This window comes from Acomys minous (genome assembly GCF_964271855.1).
Source record: "Acomys minous genome assembly, chromosome: 11".
NCBI classification, from domain to species: Eukaryota; Metazoa; Chordata; class Mammalia; order Rodentia; family Muridae; genus Acomys; species Acomys minous.
This window is the reverse complement of record NC_140492.1, coordinates 35,618,175-35,637,485: the sequence shown is the minus strand read 5'-3', so window position 1 is coordinate 35,637,485 and position 19,311 is coordinate 35,618,175. Positions and strand designations below refer to the sequence as shown.

The 19,311-nt window shown below is 39.9% G+C and overlaps 1 pseudogene across 1 annotated transcript; it reads right to left on the bottom strand.

Annotated features, from left to right (window-relative positions):
* Nucleotides 1-2,820: 2,820 nt before the first annotated feature.
* Nucleotides 2,821-3,739, bottom strand: LOC311608508 (olfactory receptor 5AC1-like; annotated as a pseudogene). The gene has a single exon. The product of its transcript is annotated as an olfactory receptor 5AC1-like (transcript).
* Between the last annotated feature and the right edge of the window lie 15,572 nt (nt 3,740-19,311).

Here is a 19,311-nt window from a genome sequence, read left to right as displayed (position 1 = left end):
TGTGGCTATTGCATACATGAATACACAATCATAATGAGTACCCACACAAATCCTACATGGTACTGGGTCCATATATAACTTCATAATAAATGGAGTAAAGAATCATGCGTCCTCACTCTCAATGGAACTACAAGTATTTAAGCTTGCAGGGAGGAATATAGTCATATTCCTCAGTAGTGTAGTGACTTATAAATTGTCTGTGTTCAAATGACCATTGACTTACGCTCATGTAGGGAGCCCTAATTAAATGAAGTACTGTATCCCTCACATAAAAGGAAAAAATAGGATATCAACTTAGGAAGAAGGTATTTGGTGAGAAATAGAGAAGAATAGGAGAGAATAGTGAGAGCTACCTTAGAAAATTGTATATTAAATTTGTGGATTATAAAAGAAAAATACATTAAAAATAAATACTGATTCAGCAGAGAGAAACTGGAACCATTACAATCAGTTGGAGAGTGTGTAAATTTGTGCCAGAAACATGGAAGCCAGTACATAGGTTTCTCAAATATACATACGTGCATATGTGTGTGTGTTTGTGTGTGTGTGTGTGTGTGTGTGTGTGTGTGTAGTGAGATACACAGAGAGACAGAGAAAGAGAGACAGAGACAGTGAGACAGAGAGACAGAGAGAGAGAGAGAGTTATTTCATTTCTGGACATATACCAAAATAACTACATTCTCTGATGCAGACAATTGAATATCCATGATCGCTGCTGCTCTGTACGTAATAGCTAGACAATATAATCAACCTATGTGGTCAGCCAATTTAGTTCAAGTAAGCTATAAACAAAAATAATTGTGGAAATTCAAAAAAAATATAAACCTAAAATATTATAAATGATATAACTCAGGCACACAGAAAAATTGTAGGTTACGCTTCCTTGATTAACTTCATGATTTTCAAATTTTTATTTGTGTGACTAAACTCAAGAGAGTATATATATATATATATATATATATATATATATATATATATGTGTGTGTGTGTGTGTGTGTGTGTGTGTGTGTGTGTGTGTGTGTGTGTATCACAATGTTAGGTAGTGTTTACCAAAAGCCAATATTAACCACTGTCAAATGAATAAATATGCAGAGCTTTCTTATGTTGAGTATCTAGACTGAAATACTCACTGTTACTGCTAATATTGTTTGCTGAGGCTCCATCAAATACAGTGTGATGTGTGTAATGTAAAATTATTATATAAAAAATAGAGACATCACTATTGTATACAGGTTATGTACTCACATTTCAGGAAATTTGAGAGAATCAATTAAGAAGATCAACTAAGTTTTAGTTGAATAAATAGCATATGAATTTGAAAGCAAACTAACAATATTAGTAATATAGATAGTATAATAAAAGAAGGTACCCTGGGGTTTTGTTTTATTTTTTGTCGATTCTGCAACAAGAATCTATAGGTGTTTTAAGGAAAATCTCATCGTCGGGTGTAAGCCTTCATGAATAAGCTATGGAGTCCCCAGAGAATCCCAAAGCAATAGAAGTCATTTCATTTTCTCCTCGTTGCCTGCCTGTATTACATGGTAAGACTCTTATTACTGAAAGTTCTGTACACATGACCCAGGACAGAAAACAACAGACTGAAGCCAAGCTAGAAGCTTTCTCTTTGCCGAGCATCCCTAGCCTTCATAGTACCAGAAGGTGCTATTCAGGCTACAGGGGGAGAAAACTCATCACTGGCCCTAAGGCATGGCAGGCAACTTGTGCCCACTAACTCAGTACCAGTACAACATTTAGGGGCTAATCAATAGCTTACTGATTGGATCTAATACTCACTCCAAGAAAATAAATGAATACCTGGTACTACATGTCTACTCAAAAGCACCTAGATAGTGAGGTCATAAGGTCCTGCGAGGCAGGCATTACTAATTATTATTTTGCTAAATGGACATGTGGTCCATTTAGCAGCCACAGACTAGTGCAGCTTGCAGACTTGAGCAGAGGAGCTTTTTATTATGGAGGACAATGGTTAATGCAGAAACTCAAAAAAGAGATTGTGAATGTGAAAGGATGTAGGTGACATAGGAAAAATAGGAAGGGGAAGACACAATACACATAGGTAACATGCTCAGAAGATATATTTTTATTAACACTGGTCAAAGTGCTGAAAACAGATACCTGTTGGGGCTCAGCTTTAAGGGGTACTATTATAACACCTGCTCCAAGGCCTACGGAACATGCTATAAGAGTGGGCAGAGGGAATGCAGGAGACAGAGGACAAAGAGGGGTTCCGTGAAACTCTGTCTTCTGTATTCAACATGGTAACTGCAATCATGAACATACAGCAGTGGAGGATACGTGCATAAACAAAGGATGAAAGTAGGGAGGGGGAGGGGGGACTCTGGCAGTAAGAGGAGAATCAGCAGGTGTGTGCAGGAGGATAAAAGGGGACAGGGGGTGACATGTGTGACCATATGCAGTGCATGCATGTATAAAACAGGAAACACAATCAATAAAAGAAAAATAGGGATAGAATAGATACATATGAAGTTTTTGTTTCAATAGCATAAAAACATGTATTGAGACAAGAAGTTATTAATCTCATGCAAACAATAATTTGTGGATAATTCATGTTCTCCTCTGACTGTGAATTAAAAAAATTTATACTATTTCTTTTCTTTATTTCACTATAATAATAATAATAATAATAATAATAATAATAATAATAATAATAATAATAATGCAACACAGTCACTTTTAATCTACATTGTTATTGCTTTATTAACAATAGGCCAAATATGATACACTTAAAAAGAGGGAATAAGATGATAGAACACATCTTGAAGTTTTCGAAAATAGTTATCATTTTGTGAGTTTTCCCAAGGCGCCTAAAACTTCTCTGCTTCTTAGGCTGTAAATGAAGGGGTTTAGCAGAGGAATGATAATGGCGAAGAACAGTGAGTACATTTTACCCTGATACTTGTCTGTGTCAGATCCAGAAAGCACATATATGACGAATAGGGTACCATAGAACAGAGAGACAGACAGCAGGTGGGTAACTGCAAGTAGAGAAGGCTTTGCTTCTGCCCCTCTCAGACTTTGTTTTCAGGATGGCAAAGAGGACACGGGCGTAAGAGACCATGATACTAATAAAAGTACTCACTTGTATAAAAATAGCAAAAATGAAAGCAACCAATGCATTATTAGATGGGTCAGTGCAAGAAATTGTATAGAGCAGCAAGATCTCACGGTAGAAATGATCTATTATATTGGAACTACAAAAGGTTAACCTGAATAACAATCCTACATGAAGTAAGGTGTGTAGAAATCCAATTAGATATGACACACTTATGAACTGAACACAGAGTCTGTTGGACATCACCACTAGATAGAGCAGAGGGTTGCATATGGCAACATAGTGGTCATCGGCCATGGCTACTGGGAGATAACATTCTGTGGTTGCGCTGAAACAAAAGAAGTAAAACTGGGCAAAACACTCACCCAGGGATATCATATCATTCTTATTTAAAAATTTCATAAGTATCTTTGGCGTCACAGAGGATGAAGTACAGGCATCTGCAAAGGCTAAATTTCCAAGGAAAAGGTACATGGGAGTGTGAAGATGGGGGTCCTTCCAGATGAGAAAGATTAAGCCAAGGTTGCCCACCATGGTGATGACATAGATGAAGAAGAACACCAGGAACAGGGGAACTTGCAGCTCTGAAAGATCTGTTATTCCTCTGAGAACAAACCCAGTCAGCTGGGTCCTATTCACCTCCATGACATCCGCTTAGGCTGCTGACTACAAGAAGAGAGATTATTTTAAATGTAACCTAGACTCGGTAACAAGGCAGAGGTAGCATTGAATCCACTTTGCTATGCACCAGAAGTCCATAGTCAACAGATAGGAAGGAGGTGTGTTTCTGTTTTTCAAACATACCAGAAACAGAAAATATTTTCTGATAAGTTTTAATGTATAAATTTTCACATCCAGTTATCTCAATGATGAATAGTGAGACCACAAACACTAATTTACTTTGTCTTGTGCATGTCTGAACCTATCATAAAGTGTGTGTGCTGGGAGGGGGAGATTGTATACAGAATTTAGAATGACAAAGTGAATAATACATTTTAAACTGAAATGAATTTTTGCTTTTCTGTTTGTTTTTGTTTTTCAAGACAGGATTTATCTGTGTAGCTCTGGCTGTCCTGGACTGACATACAGACTAGCCTGGCCTCAAACTCAGATCTACCTGCCTCTGTCTCCAGAGTGCTGGGATTGAAAATTTGTGTCACAAAACCCAGTTTATACTAAAATGTTCTAAAGAAACAATGGCTTAATTTGAAAATTCTTTTACACTTTCTAATTAAAATGTTATATGTCTTATTAGTTAAATAACTGTTCTAGAAAGTGATAGTTCATATAATGTAGTTTTCATTCTATTGTATAATATACTTTGAAAATACACCCAAGAGCATTTCCTATTTTCTCCTTTTTTTCTAATCCTCTTTCTACTTCCAAATGATACCTTTTCTACAGTACACGTATGTCTTTCAAAAGATTTATATGGTAAAGATACTCAACATGTCTTTAGTATTACTTGTACATAAAATTCTTTCAAATTAAGGTAATAATAGTTAAGTAATAAGATGGTCCTTAAAATTTCTCTTGTTTTCTACTCTTTATACTATCATAGATTTCTAATAAACCTTTGTGTTTCTTCTCAAAAAATATATGAAAAGAAACAGTTTCTTTTAATTTCATGAGTGAGACTTCCAAAGTAAAAGTAGACTATAACATTAAAAAAGAAAGAACAATAGAAAAAAAGGCTAACGATCTCAACATCTGGATTCAGTTTACATGCTGGAGTTCACAATGCTTACAAAGAAAAAGAGACATGGGAAGAAATGGAGGGAGTGAGAAAAAGGCTTACTGGGTACGAACACTAGCTACTTGGTCTTCCAAAGAGCCCTGGTTTGGTTCCCAGCTCACAATCATATGTATTTTCAGTTCCAGAGCGTCAGCTACTCTCCTCAGGCCCTGAGAACAGGAGGCAAATAGGGCATGCACAGACATACAGGTAAGAAAAAAAAAAACAAAAAACCATAAAACACTAAATTTATTTTAAAAGGACAATTATGTGACTGAAATTCTGAAACAAATTGATAATAACTATTAGATAATTGATAATGACTATTGATAACATATAATAGATAAAGAATAAAATAAATAAATGAATAAAAAAGCTCAACATGTAACACTGAGTGAAATAAGCCAGGGAGTAAAGATAGATCTTGGAGGAGGGAATTGAAGCCAAAGCTGCCACATTGCATTTCTTTTTTATTATTATTATTATTCATATTACTTCTCAATGGTTATCCCATCCCTTGTGTCCTCCCATTCCTCCCTCCCTCCATTGCATTTCTGTAATGCCAAATATACATAATCCTGGACATAATGTGGTTTGTGCATACACAGCACTGCACTGGTAGACCAACACGGGGACTGGTCAACTGCAAACAGCTGGCCTGGATGTTTAAACAATAACCAGGACCAGAAGTGAACTGTTATAAGATCAGACAAGTGGCTTTTTACCAATGTGCACTTTTCAAATTTTTATATTACTTATTCTTTATGAATTTAACTGAAGACCTCATGCTCAAAACTGTGACTTCTCAAAGTCCTTTTCAAGAATCATCATTACAAACCAAAAGAACAATGGAAAATTATTGAAATACAGAGTTGAAGAAAAACATCTGGACTAAGATTAATCTTAAAAGAAGTAAAAATACAGAGAACTAGAATGTCACATTAAAAATTGTCTAGGAGTTTTATTTCATTTAAATAGAGAAACTATCCTGGAAGTTGTTTCCTTCTCTATCCTTACTGGGACTAAGAAAAAGAAACTCTGTTTTTAGCTTTGTTGGGTATATACATGCATTAATGGTAGCTGGCATGTTTGGAATAAATTCAAACAGAAAATCTCCAAAAAAAAATTGTAAGGTTATAATTTTTATGTGCCCAAAATTTACTGATGTACCTGACGCTCATGGTGTGGGAGATTCTTCCTTTCTTCATATTTTCAGGAATGCCATGTGAACCAAGAAGTCAGGTGAGGAAGCAGGCATAAACACCTAGAAGTCACACATCTCTTAGCAATTTAAAAGTCACTTGGATTCTAGGATATTTTAAAAGTAAATGTGATGTCATTTTAAAAGTAACTGAATATTTGACAGATTGATTTCATTACATGATCTTAATTAAGCAAATATAAACCAAATTTTCATAACTTGTGAGTCTCTCAATTCCACCTATGACTTGCTATTACTCATAAGCACGCTTTTGAAGTTTGGGTTAAGGTTTCACTGTAAGGTACTAGGTCTATATGATGCAATACCCCTCAGTACTCAGTAAGAGTGACCTCCCCGTTGTTATCATTAGGAGGCATAGCTTAGAGGTCACCTGCAAGGACTTCACAAAACCTCATGATGGAGATCAAACCTTTGGTCCACAAACAGGTAACTATGAGTCCATAGGGATTTAACTCTTTGGAATGGCTTTGTTCCTATTTATTAGCTAAATCCCCTAAAAAGATGTTTCCATACATATTGTTAAATATATTTGAAACAGCCTTTGTATTTGATATGGGCACCATTTAACTTTTTTAAAAGAAAATAAATATTGTGTCCTCACCTATGGGTGCAAGAAAAAAATCTTCACGAACAACAAATTTAAATGAAGGAACAAGGCTATCTAGAATTGCTATTAACATGTCAGTTTTCTAAGAAACGCAGTTTGAAGGGAATGTTGTTCATTTCTTCCCATCGTCAGTCCTCTTTGTGAGATGAGCACTGAAACTCCGTACGTGCTAGCCAAAGCTCCCTGTAGGTTAAAACCAACCTGCTGGTCATTCTTCCCTAAGCAGCACATCGAACTAATAAGGCTGTTGTAACTATCCTTCCATAGTCTCTGTTTCCTTCAAAAAACTAAAGTTATAGGTCAATTATAAGTCAAGAGACATGCCTGCATCATTGATATTCTTTAAATGATATAACAGATTTGCCATCTAAATCTGCCTCTAAGCAATAAGCATGCTGTCCTGGACTGGAAAAATATTGCTATCGGTACATATATTATATATGGATATGTATATTGCTAATATTTCTAACAACTAGCAAGTGTTCCCCTAGCCTTTGCTCCTTTAGCCACTATTATGAGAATCCGGCTTCTAGTAATGAGCCAGGAGACTGTTCTGCATGCTTCTTACACTGAAAGAAACTCTTATTGAATGATGTCATTGGCAATGTACAATCATTTCTCACCTATGAAATCAACTAATTAACGCGGTTCACTCTAATTAGATGTATTTAAAATACTTTAGGCAAAAATATTTAAATACAAGGGAAACAAATTGCTTCCATTTCATTTATCACTGGTAAATATAGATAACATGTATGCATATTCTGCCTCCTAAATATCCCTATGTTTACCCTTACACATACACCATTAGTAACAGCATGCTGGTAAAACTTAACTTGGTGTACACATACTTTTATGTTTATTTTAAGCAATAATATTAGATACTCATATACTCCCATGCCAATAATTTGAAAACAAAAACTTTCTTTCCTGATCATAGTATTTTCATTTAAAATATATTATTTTAATCTTCTAGAATTATAAAATGATTTCTCAAAATATGGTCATATTGTTCACAATTTTATTTATACAACTGAACAGATTTATAATGCATATTTGGATATCACATCTTAAACATTAGACTATCCAGAAGTTTTGTGTGTGTGTGTGTGTGTGTGTGTGTGTGTGTGTGTGTGTGTGGTGTGTTATTTGCTGGAAATTTACATCTTCTTTTATAAAATATCCACATCATGTACTTTCTCATTTTAATCATTTTTCATGATATTCTTGCTTCCGTTCCTTACAGATTGCATATCTAACCATAATCAAATGTATGGCTTGAATATGTTTTATCCCATCAGATGGGTTATTTACATATGAAGTATATTTATAATATACACTCACTCAGTTTTCGGAGTGAGGGCTGTGCAAAAGCTTTCTGGTCTAATTTAACTTTTCTTGCTTATGATGTTTGGGGTAATGTTCAATAAATGATTTTCCAGGATAACATATGACAGGTTTGCTTCTTGGTATGAATAGAGTCTATAATATAGCCTCTATTTAAGCCAATAACTTATTTTGAGTTGATTTTTTTTAGGGTGTGCTTCTTTTTTTATTTTTTTAATTTTTATTTTTTATTAATTTATTCTTGTTACATCTCAATGGTTATCCCATCCCTTGTATCCTCCCATTCTTCCCTCCCTCCCATTTTCCCCTTATTCCCCTTCCCTATGACTGTTCCTGAGTGGGATTACCTCCCCCTGTATATGCTCATAGGGTATCAAGTTGAGTTGATTTTATATATAATGAGACTATTAGCTCACTTTAACTTTTATGACTACGAATATGCAATTTTGAACACTGTGTTGAAGAGGAACATCTTCCTGTGTTTTTGTTATTGGTACATTTCTGTACTCTGTAATCAGACACTTGGTCAATATGGCTAATTTTAGATCACTCTCCTGATGTTCATACTACTCAATTATGAACACTCAACCTGTTGGGTTTTTATTTTTATTTAAGTGGTTTATTCAGATTACATCTCAATTGTTATCCTCTCACTTGTATCTTACCATCTCCCCCCTCTCTCCCTCCTTCACCCTATTCCCCTCCCCTAGGTCTGTGACAGAAGGGGACCTCCTCCCCCACAATATGGTCACAGCCTGTCAGGTCTCATCCTGGTAGTGTGGAGAATGTGCTGTCCATTGGCTAGATCTGAGTAGGGGGTCTAGGTTTACTGCATGCATTGTCCTTGGTTGGTCCAGTAATTTGAGCAGACCCCCCAGGGCCAGATCCACCAGCCCTTGATGGTCTTCTTGTAGGGTTCCAGGACACTCTGGGTCCTTCCGTTTCCCCATTCTCCCATGCTCTCTCACCAGGAGTCACAATAGGAAGTCCTAGCTTCTATGCCAATGTCCTGCTAAATGAGAACTCTCAGAGAACATCACTGTTGGGCTAGTGTCTAATTATAAGTGAGTATATACCATGTGGATCTTTCTGCGTCTGGGTTAACTCACTCAGGATGATCATTTCTAGTTCCATCCATTTGTTTGCAATTTTCAGGATTTCCTTGTTTTTAATAGCTGAGTGGTATTCCATAGTGTAAATGTACCGCAGTTCCTTTATCCATTCTTCTACTGAGGGGCATCTAGGTTGTTTCCAGGTCCTGGCTATTATGAATAAGGCTGCTATGAACATGGCTGAGTAAATATCCTTGTTGTGTGGTGGAGCATCTTCTGGGTATATTCCAAGGAGTGGAATAGCTGGATCTTGAGGAAGCCCTGTTCCCAATTTTCTGAGAAAGCACCAGATTGATTTCCAAAGTGGTTGTACAAGTTGACACTCCCACCAGCAATGAAGGAGTTTTTAATCTATCAAATTAATATGTAATTTTAGTCCTACATGAAATAAGACCACAGGGAAATATTTTGACTAGAAAATTCCATATTAATTGGTAAGGCAATGTTAAAAAAACAGCTTATACAAATTTCAAAGTGATGAAGGAGAAACATTGCACCATATCATAAAGCGAGCAATAAGAACCAGACTATGCTCCATTTCACTATAAAACCATCATAGATACAAATGTCCTAAAGACTAGGTATCTGCAGTAAGCCACAGGTGAGGCAGCATTACAAAGTTAAGAGCATAGACTTCAAAATAACTGGCTTAAGGTTTAAAACACTAATCAAATTCTCTAAACCTTTTTTATGAGTGTCCTCATTTTTAAACTTAATAATAGGAACTTAACAAGAATGTTGCAGGAGTAAAATGAAAGAGTAAATATCAAACCCCAGTTGTCTTTGTCAGAGAGTAAGGATTGTAAAATGGTGAGTTAACCTATTTTTATCATTTGATTTATGTAAAGAGAAAGTTCGTCATCTCTTTTGCAAAAGATAAGAATTTAGGGGAATAAAACTGAGACATTTGCTACTCTATTGGCAATTGGTAATAACAATTTAACCCTGTACATTTTTTTCAATTTTTAAATATTTATTCATTTATTCAGATTACATCTCAATTTTTATCCCCTTGCTTGTCTTCTCCCACTCCTCCTTCCCTTCTTCTTTCACCCTATTCCCCTCCCCTAGGTCTGTGACAGAAGGGGACCTCCTCCCCCACCATATGGTCACAGCCTATCAAGTCTTATCTTGGTAGCCTTCTTATTCTTTCTCTGAGTGCTACCAGGCCTCCCCACCAAGGGTAAGTGGTCAAATATGGGGTACCAGAGTTCATGTCAGAGTCAGTTCCTGCTCTCCACACAACGGTAGATAATGTCCTGTCCCTTTGCTAGATCTGAGCAGGAGTTCAATATTTACTAAATGTATTGTCCTTGGTTAGTGCAGTAGCCTGAGAAGACCCACCTGGGTCCAGATCCACCCATCATGATGTTCTTCTTGTAGGTTGCTAGGACCCTCTGGATCCTTCTATTTCCCTATTTCCTGTGCTTCTCTCACCTAGAGTCCCAATAGGAGGTCCCTGCATCTATCCCAATCTCCTGGTAAGTGAAGACTTTCAGGAGACATTGCTGTTGGGCTTGTGTGAGTATATAAATGAGTATATACCAGGTGTATCTTTCTGGGTCTTGGTCTTCAAAAAGATGGAGCTAGATATACTATATGTTCCAGCTATACTTTTCCTGGTCATATTCCAAAAGGACTCCATGGTCTACTACACAGATTTGCTCACCTTTATCCACTGCTGCTCTCTTCACAAAAGGTAGAAAATGGAATCATCCTGGATGTCTACCAACTGATGAATATATAATAAAAATGTAGTACATATAAAAATGGACCATTATAATTCATCTGTAAAGAGAAATATTTATGGGACTCAAACAAATAATTAACCTGATTTATAATGGATGAAAGAACTGAATATTTTCTAAGTATTTTTATAGTTAACATATTCAAATCTAAGATTAAGAGCTCCGCAACTCCATCTTTAGGCCTATAATTCATTCCAAATTTATTGTTTCAAGAAACATGGCCAGATGTCCTTGTACGGTAGAGCAACTTTTGGGTATATGCCCAGGAGTGGTATAGCTGGGTCTTGAGGTAGCATTATTTCCAATTTTCTGAGAAAGTGCCTGATTGATTTCCAAATTGGTTGTGTAAATCTGCACTCCCACCAGCAATGGAGAGGTGTTCCCTTTCTTCACATCCTCACCAGCATGTGCTTTTGCTTCAGTTTTTTGTCTTAGCCATTCTGGTAGTTATAAGATGGAATCTCAGAGTCATTTTGATTTGCATTTTCCTGATGACTAAGGACATTGAACATTTCTTTAAGTGTTTCTCAGCCATTCAATAGTCCTGTTAAGAATTCTCTGTTCAGCTCTGTACCCCATTTTTAGTTGGGTTATTTGGCTTGGTGGTACTTAATTTCTTGAGTTCTTTATATACTTTGGATATAAAACTGATTAGCCTTTGTCAGTTGTAGGATTGGTGGAGATATTTTTCCAGTCTGAAGGCTGTCATCTTGTTCTGTTCTAGCATTATTAGTAATAGGCAGAATCTGGAATGTCCCTCAACCAAAGACTGGATAAAGAAACTGTGATACATTTATACGATGGAATATTACTCAGCTATTAAAAACAAGGAAATCTTGAAATTTGTAGGAAAATGGATGGAATTAGAAACAATCATCCTGAGTGAGGTAACCCAGACCCAGAAGGATGCTTATGGTATATACTCACTTAAAAGTGGATATTAGCCCAACATAGACGTCTTCTGAGAGACTCTACCCATCAGGGGATCCAGACAGATACTGTTACTTACAGCAGAACTTTGGGTGGAGCACTGATAGTTGTAGGGAAGAGTAGGGGGATGAAAGGCCCAAAAGAGATCAGGAGTTCCACAGAGAGACCACCATCAAGGCCTGCAGATCTGGACACAGAGGGGCCTACACAAACTGATGCACCAACCAAGGACATGGCATGCAGAGAACCTGGGCCCCTGGTTCAGACGTAGCCAACAGACAGCTCATTCTCCAAGTGCAGGAGGGAGGCTGAGCCTCTAACAACTTGATCACTGCTCCTTGGCAGGACAGCTTTGTGAGCACACAGAGGAAGGGGATGCAGGCTATCCTGATGAGACCTGATAGGCTGAGACCTGAAAGTGGGGTAGAAAGGCTCCTCTGTCAGAGATCTATGGCAGAAGAGGAAGGGAGAGTGAGAACGGGAGGATGAGTGAGGGCATAATAATCGGGATGTAATGTGCGAATAAATTATGATAAATAAAATATAAAAGTAAATAATAGATATGATCACCAAGTAAATCACTGTGCACGCTACTAAGATCATTCTCAGCTACACTGTTTTAGTCACCAACTTCTCTAGATAAAGTAAAAACCTATTTGTCCCCGTCTTTCAATTACTCTCCACTATGGCTTGAGTGTAAAATGTCCCCCAGAGGCCCATGTGTTTGAACCCTTGGTTCTTAACTAATGTTAGTGTGTAGGGAAGTTGTAGAACTTTTTGGACACGGTACCTAACTGGCAGAAAGAGTCCTTAGGGGTGAACCATTGAAGACAATATGCATCTCTCTTGGCAGTGAACCAAGAATGTAGAAATGGAAAGGTAACACAGAAAACCTGTAAACAGTCTGCACTTTCAAACTGGTCTCTTAGAATGTAGGTAGGAAAGTTAAAGCTATGAGTACAAAATACACCAGGTAACTCTGGTGACAGGAAACTGGCAGTCTTGAATGCAGGAGAAAGCAACTGTTAAACAGGAAGGTGCTTGAGTTGTCGATGGCCTATTGCTCAGTGGCCTGATGTTCAAGGTGAATTGTGAGCCATGTTGCCTATGGATTACAGAGCGAAAGCTCATAGCTCTGAGTCTATAGCAAGAGTTTCTCAGCCTCCAACACTGTCTTATTATGACATATGGTTTGTCGCCTGCTGCGAGTACCAGCTCTGGGCCCACATCCAAAAATCTGCTCAATTTCTACAGTGTTCTCCTTCCCACCAAGTTATCTGCAGCCAGGCACTGAAAGTGCTGAGCCATGAGGCAAAGTGCCAGGTTTGCTCAGGTCTCTATTTCCAATGCAAACTGCCAATGCTGTTGGCTCTGCTCTCTGAAGCCGTTGAGGCGTCTCACTTGTCCTGGAGGCTTGCCATTCCTGTGCTGTGACCTTTGAGGCCAACTGGGATGTGTGCAGTGCAGAGACTCCAATTCATCACAGCAATCAGCTACTACCACAGTGAAAGAACGTAAGTCTCTGAAGCGAATGCAGCTGTGATACTGACAACACTTCCTCGACCAAAGTGACCCTCAGCCAGGATACAGCGCTGACCTGTGTGATGGGAGCAAAGAGGAACCTAATGTGGACGCCATACACAGCCCTCTACCCCTATGAAGTTCTGGCAGATCCTAATGTTATAGAATCTGACTTAAACCATGACTAATTCCTCACTTTTTCTTTTATTCTATTACTACATTTTTTTTAGTATTTTAAGTTTTTTTTTCCTGCTGTTTTTTCCTGTGCGCGCCTTTACCAAATGTTGTTTGTATATTTCTCTCATTTGCTTTTTTAAATTTAAAATATTTATTTTCTTTGGAATTCCACACATGCATTCACTATATTTTTGTTATTTCCAGCCCTACCCAGCAATGACGTGATCCCCGGTCCACAGCAGTCTTCTCTCATCCCTGCCTCTAGTTCTGCCCCTCTCCCTCACTCACTCACCACTCCATTCCTCTATCTCTCCCACCTCTCCATCACATTTCACTAGTCACAATGGCACTGGAAACTGCAGTATATCATATATGTATATGTTTTTCACCCAACAGCTTTGCATGTAAATATGTATTGCAATGAGCCATCGGTCTGGTTCAAGGTTTCTGGTTTCTGATGCATCATAAATACTGGACCATGGCTGAGAGTCATCTCATAATACCCTGCTGTTGCCCAGAGTCAGCATGATATTGTAACCAGGCAGAGCATCTTGGGGTAGGTTTTAGGAGAGCTCCTGACTGCTGCTGACCTCCCTGCTGTCAATGTCTACCGCCCCAAGGCTCTCCAGAATCAAGCTCCATGCTTGTAGCTGCAGGCAGTACTGTTTCCCCCCACTTGTCTCCCAGCAGGAGCCACAGCTGCAGCTGCTCCATGCTGGGTGCCAGCTGGTGGGCCTAGGACAGGCCCTATTCAGTTACGACATATGTCAGAGAGAGCTCTGGGCCAGTGTACACCACTCTGTCCTCAGTGCTGGCTGCCCTGCAGCTTGGCTCACCCCACATAACTGTTGAACTTGAAGCTACAGACCGAGCTGCTGGCCAGGCTTTCCGTCTCTCAGCAGGGAAAGCAATAACTTTATGTTCATTAATTTTTCACATTATAATAGAAAATACTCCAAAGTATGTTTTCCTTACTTCTTTTATTTCTATGGTTATTGCTGCACTATAGTTTTCATAATTTTTATTGTCTATTTGACTTGTTTTTGGTGTTTTTACTATTACCTCTCTGGACACTCCTGAGGGTTAAACTCCGAGGAGGAGGCTGCTCATTAAAAAATTCTCATGTGAATGGAAGTGATAGCCATCCCAAGAGCTATTTAATTAAAACACAGAGCACAAGATGTGAATAAGTAATGCATCACAGCCCCTCCCAAAGTTCATAGTTCTTTAATAATTGGATTAAAATAGACTGATATGGTTAAAGTTCCACAAAAACAATTCAAATGTTTGGAATAGGGTGGTGTTCGTGGTGGTGGTGGTGGTGGTGGTGTGTGTGTGTGTGTGTGTGTGTGTGTGTGTGTGTGTGCATGTGTGCATGTCTGTGGTGTCACATATCATTGCATACCAATGTGTGCACGTCCCTGTGTATATAGTTGCATGTACCTGAGTGAATGAGTTTGTGTAGAGACCAGAAGTAAACTTTAGATGCCATTTTTCAGGTGATTTCCCTTTTGTTTTTGAGACAGTCTCACCAACCTGGAGTTTGCTGAGTAGGCTGCAGCTGTCAGCCAGGAAGGCCCAAGAGTGCACCTATCCCTGCCTCCCCAGCTGACTTTTTAAAAAGTATTTCTTTTTAATTTATTCGCCTTACCTCCTGATTGTAGCCCCCTCCTCCATCTCCTCCCAGTCCCACTCTTCCTCTCTTTCTCCTTACCCCTACCCTAGTCCTCAGAAAGGGGGAGCCCTCCTCACCCACCATCTGTCCCCAGCCTATCTAGTCTCATCTGGGCTGCCTGCATCCTCTTCCTCTGTGGCCTGGCAGGCCGCCAGCCAGGGGGAAGTGTTCAAAGTGTGGATTCTGGAGATGAGCTGAGGTCCTTAAGCTTGTAGTGCGAAAAGATTACTTACTAAACTATCTCCCTGGGTGCAAAAACCTAGTTTCAAAACTGATAATGACCTTAATGGCAATTCAAATGAATGAAATCAAAGCACCAATTCAAGAGTTCTTAAGGATATTCAAAACATAAACTAGAGGTTGGAAAAATGGTTCGCTTGTTAAAATGCTTGCCTTGAAAGCAAGGACCAGAACGTTTTCATAAAAGGGCATGAGGATGTGTGGTGAATGCTTGTAATCCAATACTATGGAGGCAAAGACAAGCAAACCTGTGAGGCACACTGGCTGGACAGCTAGCCCACTCAGTAATTTACAGACCAGTGAAAGGTTGTGTCTCAAAAAAGAAATGAAATATGTCTAAAGAATGGTTGTCCTCTGGCCTCCACATGTTCACACAAACACATACAGATGAACCTTCACACACATGCGCACACACAAGCATGCCCATGCACCAACATATACACAAGCATGTACAAGCACATATATGTATATATATAATAAATAAGTGAGAAATTCAGTAGAAATATAGCTACTCTTGAAATGAGTGAAAAACTTAGAAATGAAAATGTCAATAAATCAAATATCAAAACTAAATATCAATGGAAAAACCACCAGTAGCCTAGATCATGTGGGAGAATGAATAGCAATGTGTGATGTCAAAATTTATGAATTACTGCATTCATCATGGTAATAAACAAACCACAATATATAAAAGACCGGATTTATGAACCTGTGGCATTGAAGATGAAACAGATACAAACAAAAGACAGAGAAACCTATTCAATAACATTTAAAGAAAAATGGTTCCAGCCAGGTGGTGGTAGAATAAACCTTTAATCTCAGCACTTGGGATGCAGAGGCAGGTGGATATCTTTATATTTGAGACCATCCTGGTCTTCAGAGTAAGGTCTAGGACAGCCAAAGCTACACAGAGAAACCCTGTCTTGAAAAGCCAAACCAAAAAACAAACAAACAAGCAGGGCCACATAATAACCATGCATCTTACATTATAGTTCATATGGTGCAGTACCAAAGAAATGACTGCATACTGCAAGAGAAAGGATAATGTTAATCACACAGGTGAACCTAAGCCCATAAAGGCAGACTGGCAGGCCTCTCAGCAGAAACCCTGAAGGCCAAAGTAACCCTGACTGGTGTATTTAAAGCCCTGAAAGAAACAACTGCCAACCAACATTACTATCTTAGGCAAAGTTATCCTTTAAAAGCAAAAGCAGTGGTGCACAACTGTAATCTCAGCACTTGGGGAGACAGAGGCAGGCAATCTCTGTGAGTTCAAGGCCAGTCTGGTCTACAAAGCAAGTCCATGACAGCCAAGGCTACACAGCAAAACTTTGTCTCAAAAAAAAAAAATCAATCAATAAAGAAAAAAAGAAAGGCAAAAGCTAAATGAATAACTTCCTGTTACGTGTAAACTGATTGCACTCATGACTACTAAGCCTATATCTTACAGAGGATATCTAAGGAATATGACAAGAAGGGAAAGAGATGTGTTCCTAATCTCAGGAGTTAAGAAAACAACAAATTCTCAATGGAAAATGGTGCAAAACTTGTGAGTGTGTCTAACCAGTGACTGGTCCAACTTGAGACCCATGCTCTGAGAGTGACCCAAATCCTGACACTACCTCAACAGCCAGAAACCAAAGGCTGGGCATCCTAGAGACAAAGGACAGAACCAAACCTGACTGGGGGAAAAAAATCAATGAAATGATTGCTAATGATATTCTGCTATACTCATCGATAAGTGCTTAGCCCAATTGTCATCAGGAAGGTGTCACCCAGCAACTGATGGGAGCAGATAAAGGGACCCACAGCCAAATACTAGGCAGATCCAGGGGAACCCCACAAAGCACGTGAGAGAGGAGATGGCAGGAGCCAGAGTGGTCAAGGCCACTAAGAGAACACAGCCTACAGAATCATCTAAGCAAGGCTCCAAGGGGATCACAGAGCTTGTATGGGTCTGACCTAGGCTCTCTTACACATATGTAACAGCTGTATATCTTGATCTTCTCGTGGTACTTTTAACAGTGGGGGTGGGGCTGCCTCTGACTCCTTTGCCTCCTTTGGAACCTCTTCCTTCTACTGGGTGGTCTTCTCTGCCTTTATGAGGGTTTGTGCCTAGTCTTGTAACTTGTTATGCCATGTTCAGTTGGTATCCTGGAAGGCCTGCTCTTTTTGTTTTGAAGGGAAACAGAGGAGGGGGTGGATCTGGGGGAGACAGAAGGAGAGAGGAACCCTGGGGGACTGGGAAGAAGGAAGGAAGGAGAAACTTTGGTCAGGATGCAATCTACGAAAGAAGGAAAAATTCTAAAATAAAAAAAAAAGAGTAACTGTATGGAAAGTAGGAAAGAGACAGAGGCCTGCCTGCTACCACACCATGCAGTGCAGGAGGAAGACATCCGGAGACCTACCTGCTGCCATGCCATGCTGTGTGGGCAGGGAAGAATGCCCAGAGGGGAAAAAAAAGAAAAAAGAAAAAAAAAGAATGCCCAGAGACCTGTCTGCCATGGCACTGCTTAGGTGGGCTGTAGACACACTGAGGCCCACCTGCCAACACAATGCAGTGTGGGAGGGAAAAGACAGATGACAAGAGACCAGTCCTCCACCATGCCACAATGACAAGCAATAGACATAGAGAGGCCTCCATGCCGCCACACCAAGTGCTACGGGCAGAGGAGGTTACCCAGAGGCCCACCAGCCACATGGCCCACCTGCAGCGGGAGGTAGATAGATGGGAGAGATGGGACTGGAGCTGAGACGATGGAGAGGGGTAGCCTGTTGTGAGTAACCAGCCCCACTATCCTATGCTGCCTTTAAGGGCCACATCTGGGTCCATGGCCATGCAGTGGCAGGGGTGTCCAAGGGCTGTGCATAACTGGCTGCAGTCCTCCCTTGATGCAGAGTTCTGGAGAGCTGGCCCCTCTGCTCATCTGCTGCAGCACTGGGGCAGCACAGTAGAGCTGGTCCAGGTGGAGGGAGGCTAGGGCGAGCTGCCTCGAGGGCATGACATCAGGGGAGTGGACTCTGCCCTCTGGTAGCATTGGGTGCGCTAGCCAGGGCAGTGCTGGAGAGCTTGCCCTGGTGGTATGAATGCAGTAGAGATGGCTGGCTGGTTGACCAGCATCGCTACCATCCAGGCCCACATCCAGGGCTTTGAGTTGGCCTAGCCCCAAAGTCTACCTCATCTGTGAACTGTTGGAGCATGTGAAAAGGCCAGTCACACTGATCCAAAGCTGCAGGATCTCTGTGACACAGGCTGACAATAGGATAACCAGGAGGAGTCCTGGTGAGGACACAATATTGGTGAATGGTAGAAGCCAGAGGCCTTAAGTGACTCATTGCAATGGACATTTGCCACATGAAACTGTGTGAACAGAGGAGTGTGCTGTGGGACACACTGTGGCTGTAGCTTCCACCACAAGGTGTTTTCTTTTTTTTTTTTTTTTAACATGGTCAATTGTAGATTTTATTTTTTTAATTACATTTTTATTAATTTATTCATATTACATCTCGATTGTTAGCCCTTCCCCTGTTTCCTCCCATTCTTCCCTCCCTCCCACTTCCCCCCTTCTCCCCTCCCCTATGTCTGTGATTGAGGGAGACCTCCTCCCCCTATATTTGCTTTAGAATATCGAGTCTCTTCTTGGTAACTTGCTATCCTTCCTCTGAGTGCCGCTAGGCCTCCCCATCCAGGGGACGTGGTCAGAAAAGGGGCACCAGAGTTCGTGTGAGAGTCAGATCTCACTCTCCACTCAACGGTGGAGAATATCATGTTGGTCGGCTAGGTCTGGGTAGGGGTTTGAAGTTTACTGCCTATATTCTCCTTGGCTGGTGCCTTAGTTTGAGGAGGACCCCAGGACCCAGATCTGCCTGTCATAAAGTTCTTCTTGTAGGTTTCCAGGATCC